The sequence below is a fragment of the Balaenoptera musculus genome, chromosome 2 (genome assembly GCF_009873245.2).
Source record: "Balaenoptera musculus isolate JJ_BM4_2016_0621 chromosome 2, mBalMus1.pri.v3, whole genome shotgun sequence".
NCBI classification, from domain to species: Eukaryota; Metazoa; Chordata; class Mammalia; order Artiodactyla; family Balaenopteridae; genus Balaenoptera; species Balaenoptera musculus.
Window position 1 is genome coordinate 13284269 of NC_045786.1, and position 8118 is coordinate 13292386.

General features: G+C 39.8%; 1 non-coding gene across 1 annotated transcript; it reads left to right on the forward strand.

Moving 5' to 3' along the window:
• The first annotated feature begins 7339 nt into the window (after nucleotides 1–7339).
• TRNAN-GUU lies at nucleotides 7340–7413 on the forward strand. The gene has a single exon. It is a non-coding gene; the product is annotated as a tRNA-Asn (tRNA).
• Nucleotides 7414–8118: the final 705 nt, after the last annotated feature.

The window sequence follows — 8118 nt, forward strand, 5'->3', positions numbered from 1 at the left end:
AGACAACCTGACATTTAAGGACATTTTACAACATAACTGGCCTGTACTCTGCTGAAATGTCCAAGTTATGGTATGTAAGAGACAGAAAGAGACACAGACTCAGGAGCTGTTACAGATTAAAGAAAACTGAAAGACAGGACAATGACATGCAAATTACGATCTTGAATTTTCTTTTGCAATAAAGGACGTTATTGGAACAACTGGTGAAATTGGAATAAGATCTACAGATTAAGTCCTAATCCTAATAGTGCCGTGTCAATGTTAACATCCTGGTTTTGATCATTGTTCTGTGGTTATGTAATAGAATTCCTTAACTTTAGGAAACACACTGAAGTATTTAGGGGCTATTACATCTGCAATTTACTCTTAAACAGATCAGAAAAAATTAAATATTGAGAGAAAGAAAGAGAAAAGGATAAAGTCAGTGTAGTAAGATACTAACATTTGGGAAATTTGGTTGAATTCTTTGTACTATTCTTGCAACTTTTAAGTCTGAAATCATGTTTAAAAAACCTTTAAACTAGTGGAAGATTTTTAAAGTCTCCAAATTATTTTTTAAAAAGTCTAATGTACAGTACTCGAGAATTACTGTGCACTAAAAAAAAAAAAAGAGGCAGGATAGACTAGCAGTTAAGTGAGTTGTCTGGAGAAGGATGCCTGGATTTGAACTCTCCCTGTCACTTACTAGCTGTGTGATTTTGGGTAAGTTACTTAACTTCTTAGTTTCTCTACCTGTAAAACAGGGATGATAATAATGGAACCTACTTCACAAGGTTGTTATAAAATTTGAATGAGTAAATATTTGCAAAGGCCTTGGAACAGTGCCTGAAACAAAGTCTTATATATGTGTTTGTTAAATGAATAAATCTAGAAAAGCACTTCAGCCTTAATGGTACCAAAATCACCTTTAGAAATAGCAGTATTTTAAACTTTAAAAAAATGTTAAAGTCTTTCTAGAAACAGTTGATTTGGATTCTTATTAGTCTCTTCTCTGATCAGCTTGGGATTCCTGTTGCTTCCTTTGATAATCTCTAGTACTAATTTTTTAGTCAGCTTCATATTAGGAACCTGTAAACTCCACTAATATTTTAGAACAAATATTGACTATAGATAGCTCTTTCACTTTCATTATTATTTCAATTATTCAATACATTTATTTAGTATAAGTCAAGTGCTGTGGGAGGTATAAAGATGGATAACATTTCTGACCTCAAGGAGTATACAGGTTAGAACGGAGATTAAATAGGTGCAAACATGGCCACAATATGATGTGAGGTTTGGCCAAGGAAAAAGTGCTAGATGGTTTACAAGAGGGCAAGATTTTATCTAGTTGGAGGGATCAAGAAAGGTTTCATAGGATGAGGCCACTATATGAGCTTGAAGGAGAAATAAGGCTTTAATAGGCAAGATGACGAAGGAAGGATATTCTAAGTACAGGGATGAGTGGAAAAAAAAAAGGTACAGCAACAAGGAACAGCAGTTGGTACCTTGGGCAAGTTATTTAAAGTTTAAATAGGCTTGGGGTTTAAATTTTAAACCATTATAAGCCTTAGTTTCTTTATCCATAAAATGGGTATAACAATAGTATCCATCTTACAGAATAGATGAAAGATAAATATAATGCACGTATCTGACAGTAAATGCTCATTAAATGTTATTATTTTTGGTACACATTTATTGAAGCTCACGTTTTATGTAGGGAAATTGGACATGGAATGTATTGGATTAATATCAAGTAGTGAAGGGACTTCCTTGGTGGCGGAGTGGTTAAGAATCCGCCTGCCAATGCAGGGGACATGGGTTCGAGCCTTGGTCCGGGAAGATCCAACATACTGCAGATCAAATACGCCCGTGCGCCACAACTACTGAGCCTGAGCTCTAGAGCCCACCAGCTACAAATACTGAGCCCGCATGCCACAACTAATGAAGCCTGCACACCTAGAGTCCGTGCTGTGCAACGAGAAGCCGGCGCACCGCAACGAAGAGTAGCCTCCCCTTGCCGCAACTAGAGAAAGCCCCTGCACAGCAACGAAGACCCACCGCAGCCAAAAATAAAAATAAATAAATAAAAATTTTAAAAAGTGTTCAGTGGAAAGGAGGAGACAAAGTCAAAGTTTAGAGATGTTGCAAAGGTAGAATCTATGACTTTGTGACTGACCCAATATAAGAAAAGGTAAGGAACTTGCGATGATGTCAGGATTTCAGCTCGGGCTGCTAGAAGAGTGATAGTGTCCTTAAAGGGCCACAGGCAAAAGAAACTAACTTTTACTCTACATCATAAACACTGGGCACTGGGCTAGTGCTTTATTCGTGATCTCTCATATTTGAAGAACATCCTTTGGTGGTATCATACTTTATACAAGAGCACTTGTTATTTACAATGTTCTAGGATGAATCATTTTGTAATACTACCAAAACTTTCAAATATGGATTTATTTGAGCTTGCTTTAATTCTTTTTATTAAAAAATTACCTAAGGTAATGTTTATATGCCTTCAAAAATTCTAACGATGCTATGGTTAACTATTCATTGAGTGAACAGTTCATTGACTACCAGCTCTTTACCAGGTACCATCTTCTCAGTGATTTGGTTGACTTTAATTCAAGGTTTCCTATCCATTTCCAGGAAGTAGCTGCAAGGAGGAGGCTATTCCCAGGGCTTTGGCCTGTACGCACCCCCCATACCTGAAATTTTATTGGAACTGTGGAAATGGAGCAGTGGTTTCACTTTTCACTCTGCCTTCATTGGGACTCCCTGGAAGAAGTGCTGTGCCAGTGACCGGTGTTTCTCCTGAATAAAGCATCTTGGCCTTAATGACCGGAGGTTTGGATCCTCTGGTTTCATCTAAATTATACCCTCTGATTGATTTAAGATGTTATTTTTTCTTTCATTTCTTTTAAACAGAACTACTGATCTTTGAAAAATTTTAAATAGCATCTGTACGACAATTTGGAAGCGAAAGAAATATAATGTGTTATTTTCCAATAGGGTCTATGACTAAGGCAGGGCACATATCATTAATTCTATGGAGGAGGAAACAGAGGAACACGTCCTCCACACCTGGTAATATTTAGTGCCCTTCCCGCTCTATCTGCCGACTTTGCCGGACTCATTCCACACCGGTTTTCTTCTGGTCTCTCTCTGAGTTCCTCCACTGACTGGCTCTTCCCTCCCACCCCAGGCAATCCACAGCCGAGGAATGGAATCTCTCTTTGCTGTCTGCTCATCTCTTTATTCTTTCGAAGTAAATGAAAAGAGGATATCTGTTCTGAATTTTTTAATGTTAATTTCTAATGGGTGAGTTCAGAAAGATAGGCAGGACTGAGAATTTGTCAGTGCATTCACTGTATAGACAGGGTAGCAAAAAACTTGCCTCCAACTGCTCCTGTGAACACGAACACATCATGGAAAATAAAAGGCTGTGGCTACCGCATGGATGGTGGTGTGGTCAAGAGGCGGACTGAGAGGTAGAACCCGTCAAAGTTTCTGAGATACCCATAGGGTCCTCCTGGAGCGGTTTTCCCATGCTACTGAAGAGAGTGGAAACCTGTGCTGCTCCCCGACCCTCCTCTCCCCACCATTTCTAGCTGGATCAAGGATTCTATTCGTCTGGACACAGTTGAAATCATCGATACTGTTAGCAAATCATACTTTTTCACTGCTGAGATAAGCAATGATTAATATTTTCATTCTGGATTATTTGGTAAAACCATCGAAAATGATTTCTACCTCCAAAACAGAGGTTCATGAAGAAAAAACTACATTTTTAAATAATTTTGATTGAACCATTAGAGTAGAATATCAGTATATTATTTCTGCCTCATTTTGCCTTTTCTCGTATACCATGTCTGTTTAATTAAAAATAAAATGGAGATTATTGTCTGAACAATTTCACAAAATTTTCCAGCTGACACAATTTTTTAAATGATGGAAAAAAAGATATGATATTCTAATACACCTTTCTGAATTTTCTTATTTTATGTGTAGACCCAATTTAATGGTCAACTATGGGAGAAGTACGCTCTATGAATACTATTCTGTGTCATGCTGCTACTGGCCTGCTAAATTGATAACTGACCCTTAGTCAACAATTTTGAATGAGAATGATACTTTTAGCGAGTAGGAAATATCATTTAAGCTTGAGCCTGGTTGGAAGGATTTGACTCCCCTTTACTATACATTAGTTTTAAAATGTGACTTCAGTTAGTTTTAAAAATTGGTCTCATAGTTCTTCTCTTGCTCTTAGAGACTCCGGGTTCAGCATTCTCTCTCTTTTTTAAATTAATTAATTAATTAATATTGGCTGCGCCAGGTCTTAGCTGCGGCATGTGGGATCTTAATTGGGGCATGCACACAGGACCTAGTTCCCCGACCAGGGATTGAGCCTGGGTCCCCTGCATTGGGAGTGCGGAATCTTACCCACTGGACCACCAGGGAAGTCCCCAGCATTCTCTTTTAACTGATTTCCTGGTGCCACAATCTCCCATTTATTGAGATGATTTCTCTAACTCACTGATTTCTTTTTACATTCTAACTAACTGGATTTTTCATTTTTAACAACTCAGTCCTTTTGAAATACAGGAATTGAAAAGAATTAAGGTCATGCACAATTGTGTTAATGGAAATCCTGTGAGTTGCCTCTTCTGTTGGTTTGAAGCTGGAGGCACATCTTCTGAGAGCCTTGGATTCATGCTTCCAGGAAGGTCTATAAATCAGTGTAGTCCATCTTGCCTTGGATGTCAACACAGGTGTATCCCATTTGCAAGATGGTCTTCTCTCTTTTTTTCCTCTCTAAGAAGGAAATAAAATATACAGGCCCATTAATCTGCAGAGGTCAGCTTCTTTGATAGGGCACATTCTTGGAAAAGTTAAAGTTGGAGTTCATTGTGTATGATATACAAAAAAGGGGCAAGATACCCAGTCCTTTTCACTTTTAGTAATTATAAAGACCTAAGTATTAATGAAGCTTTAAGAATCATTTGTTGTGGGTTACTCTGAAATTTCAGGAAAAATGACGTATGTTTCTAAAGTTAATCCAGGACTTCCCTGGTGGCGCGGTGGTTAAGAATCCACCTGCCAATGCAGGGGACACGGGTTCTATCCCTGCTCCGGGAAGATCCTACATGCCGGCGGGGCAACTAAGCTTGTGCACCACAACTACTGAGCCTGCGCTCTAGAGCCCGCGAGCCACAACTACTGAAGCCCGTGTGCCTAGAGCCCGAGCTCCGCAACAAAGAGAAGCCACCATAGTGAGAAGCCTGGGCACCACAACGAAGAGGAGCCCCTGCTTGCTGCAACTAGAGAAAGCCCACGACGAAGACCCAATGCAGCCAAAAATAAATAAATAAGTAATAAATAAAGTTAATCCAGTGGGCTTAATTTGTCTTTAAAAACTGGGCATAGATATTAAAGCCTAAAATGAGACAATCACAAAGAGTTAGATGACAACACATGCTTTTATTTTTGTAAATGGGCATTTTGCATAAAAGCTGCACTTGATACACATAATTGGAGTGAAATGTTGATATTCCATTCAGTATGTTTAATATTTATATGTTCTTTTGAAGTATTTACAAATGGAGAGACCAAAAGGCAAAGCTAATGAACCGTGGACACAGCAATTTATTTTCTTAAAAATATTAACAACTACAGAACTAAGCTGAATTTTAAACAAACAGTGATCCTCACATAGAAAAAAAATTTTAGCATACAATGAGCTAATTATTTCTTTCTGAATTATTTTTTTCTCATCAACTGTTTCTCAACATCTCTCTTTTAGAAGTTAAAATGTTAGTATGATGACTGAAGTGAGGAAAAGAGATTGGAGCTTAAGATAGTCACATGAGTAGAACTGTTCCTAATATTCTAAGCCGCAGAGTAAATATTGAATGAAGGGGTGGTGAGGTACTAGTTGCAGTCTGTTCTAACTGAATAGTCACAAGCACAGTAGCAGAGGAGAGAATACTCATTTTGGTATTCAGAGAAGAAAAACCAGTGCCTAATAGTTTTAGCTCACATTAACAGGTACATAAAACATAAAGTATGAAGGTGGCATCATATAATGAAATCAGACTCATTATATATTCTTTATAAGTGCTTCCTGGATTTTTTTTTTTTTCAAATTTAAAATTTTCAAGTGCACTTCTAAAAGTTTTTTGAGACCAGAGTGGTACAGCTTGGTATGAATTCACAGCTGTTTGATATCTCAGAGCTTTCAAGGAACTCCACTAATTGGTTCTAAAGCCAATTTAAGTTGTCTTAACAAGCCACAGGAACTCAGAATGTTGACTGGACTAAGGCAGGTCGCATACAACTTCTATAAATCATGATACGAATTCTTTCTCAAGGCATTCTGGACAGAGCAATTTAGTAACTGTTAAAAGTTTAAGTACAGAGTTGTCAAGTGGAAACTAGCAGTTCTCTGAGGTGGGAATAGGGGGAAAAAGTGTCTGGAGTTTTGAAGAGTACCTCAAAAGGCATCAGGAAATAGTCACACAAAGGGTAAGATTTTCATGTAGGGTATTTACGGGGATGTAACTTCTGCCAGAGGTGTGTCTGTGTTAGGGATTTTCAGGTGTTAGTCATAAATCATACTTTTTTTCTTCTCTAACTTCTCTTTCCTCAAACTGGGTTATATATATCCCATGAAATGTACGTTTTAAGTGGCATGGTTCAAATGTGGGTGTACAGGCTAATTCCAAGGAGAAATCAAGAGCGGATTTAGCAATGAACTACAGAGTACAGGGATGAAAGAATGTTACTGTAGCTTTTCCCCCAGTGTCCTTTTCCAGTAACAAAATGTTAGTGACAAGTAATTGTAGTATAGGTTAGTACACAGCAAATAGGAATTGCATATACATATTTAATAATACCTGAAAATAAAAATAAAGAAGGCAAACACAATTCAGATGACCTTGGGAATGCTACACAAGTAAATTATGAAGATGAGTGAGCAAAGTACTGGACAAAGAGTTTGAAATAAAAGGAAAGTTTCTCAACTCATAAGATTAACGATTAAAATTTTTATTTCCCTATAAAACAAATATAATAAATAGTTATCTCCCAGAAACAAAACGTTCCAAACGGGAGGGGGTGGGAGGTGGGGGAACAGCAGTATTTTAATACACGTTGCAATCTGAAATTCTGTTTGGTCTTGCTGTACTTTATAGTTTTCCAATATGCTTTAAAGGTGGAAAATAGAGTTAAAGGGTTAGAAATGTTAAGTGGAAAAATCTGATTTTAATGATAGGCATCAGGGAGTAGAAAAGAAACGAACATTCACGCGCTGCCTTTATTATTCTTCATAAAGGTTATGGCTGGAAAGCGCCGCCCTATTAGCGTCTCTGTGGCGCAATCGGTTAGCGCGTTCGGCTGTTAACCGAAAGGTTGGTGGTTCGAGCCCACCCAGGGACGCTTAACCGTTTTACAGTCGGTTCCCGGTAGTTTTGCACAAATCATGGAGTTGAGGCATCCGGGCAAAGCAGGCGTGGATTTCGAGGGTCCGGAGAAGAGAAACCGCGGATCTCACTTCGCGGTCCAGCAGGGGTTGGCTCTCCAGCTTCCGGGCGCGCTGGGGCCCCTCCTCCAACGCCGGCGGCCAGGTGGGCGCTTCCTGCCGCCCCGAACAGGCGTGTGGGTCCAGCTCCTTAAGGCCCCCGCATCCTTTCATTTCCACTCCCTGGGTTCCTAAACTCCGGCCCTCTTCCCCCTCGCTCTTCCCCGAAACCCCCGCCTCACAGCTCCCAGCCCCGCCTGGCCGGGCTCCCGCGGGCCCCGGTCGGGCAGCGGCGCCCAGAGCGCGCAGAGGCCGGGCGGCCGCCGCGTTCCGGCCTCGAACCCGCCGCCCCGGCTCCAGGCGCGGCCCGAGCTGGCCTGGTTCTGCTTCAGGACCCCTGCGATGTCAGAGGTCGACTGAATGTATGTATTTAGTGTCAAGTTCAAGCTGTACATTGACTTAAAACGCTCCAGGTTTTTTTGTTTTGTTTTGTTTTTTGTTGTTTGTTTAACTAATGTTGAATCGTGCAGCATTTCGTCTGTTCCCCGTCAGCGTAAACAAATATTCCCATAATTTAACTTAAGACTGACTAACCCTCGCATTGGTAAACTCAGAAATGTTTG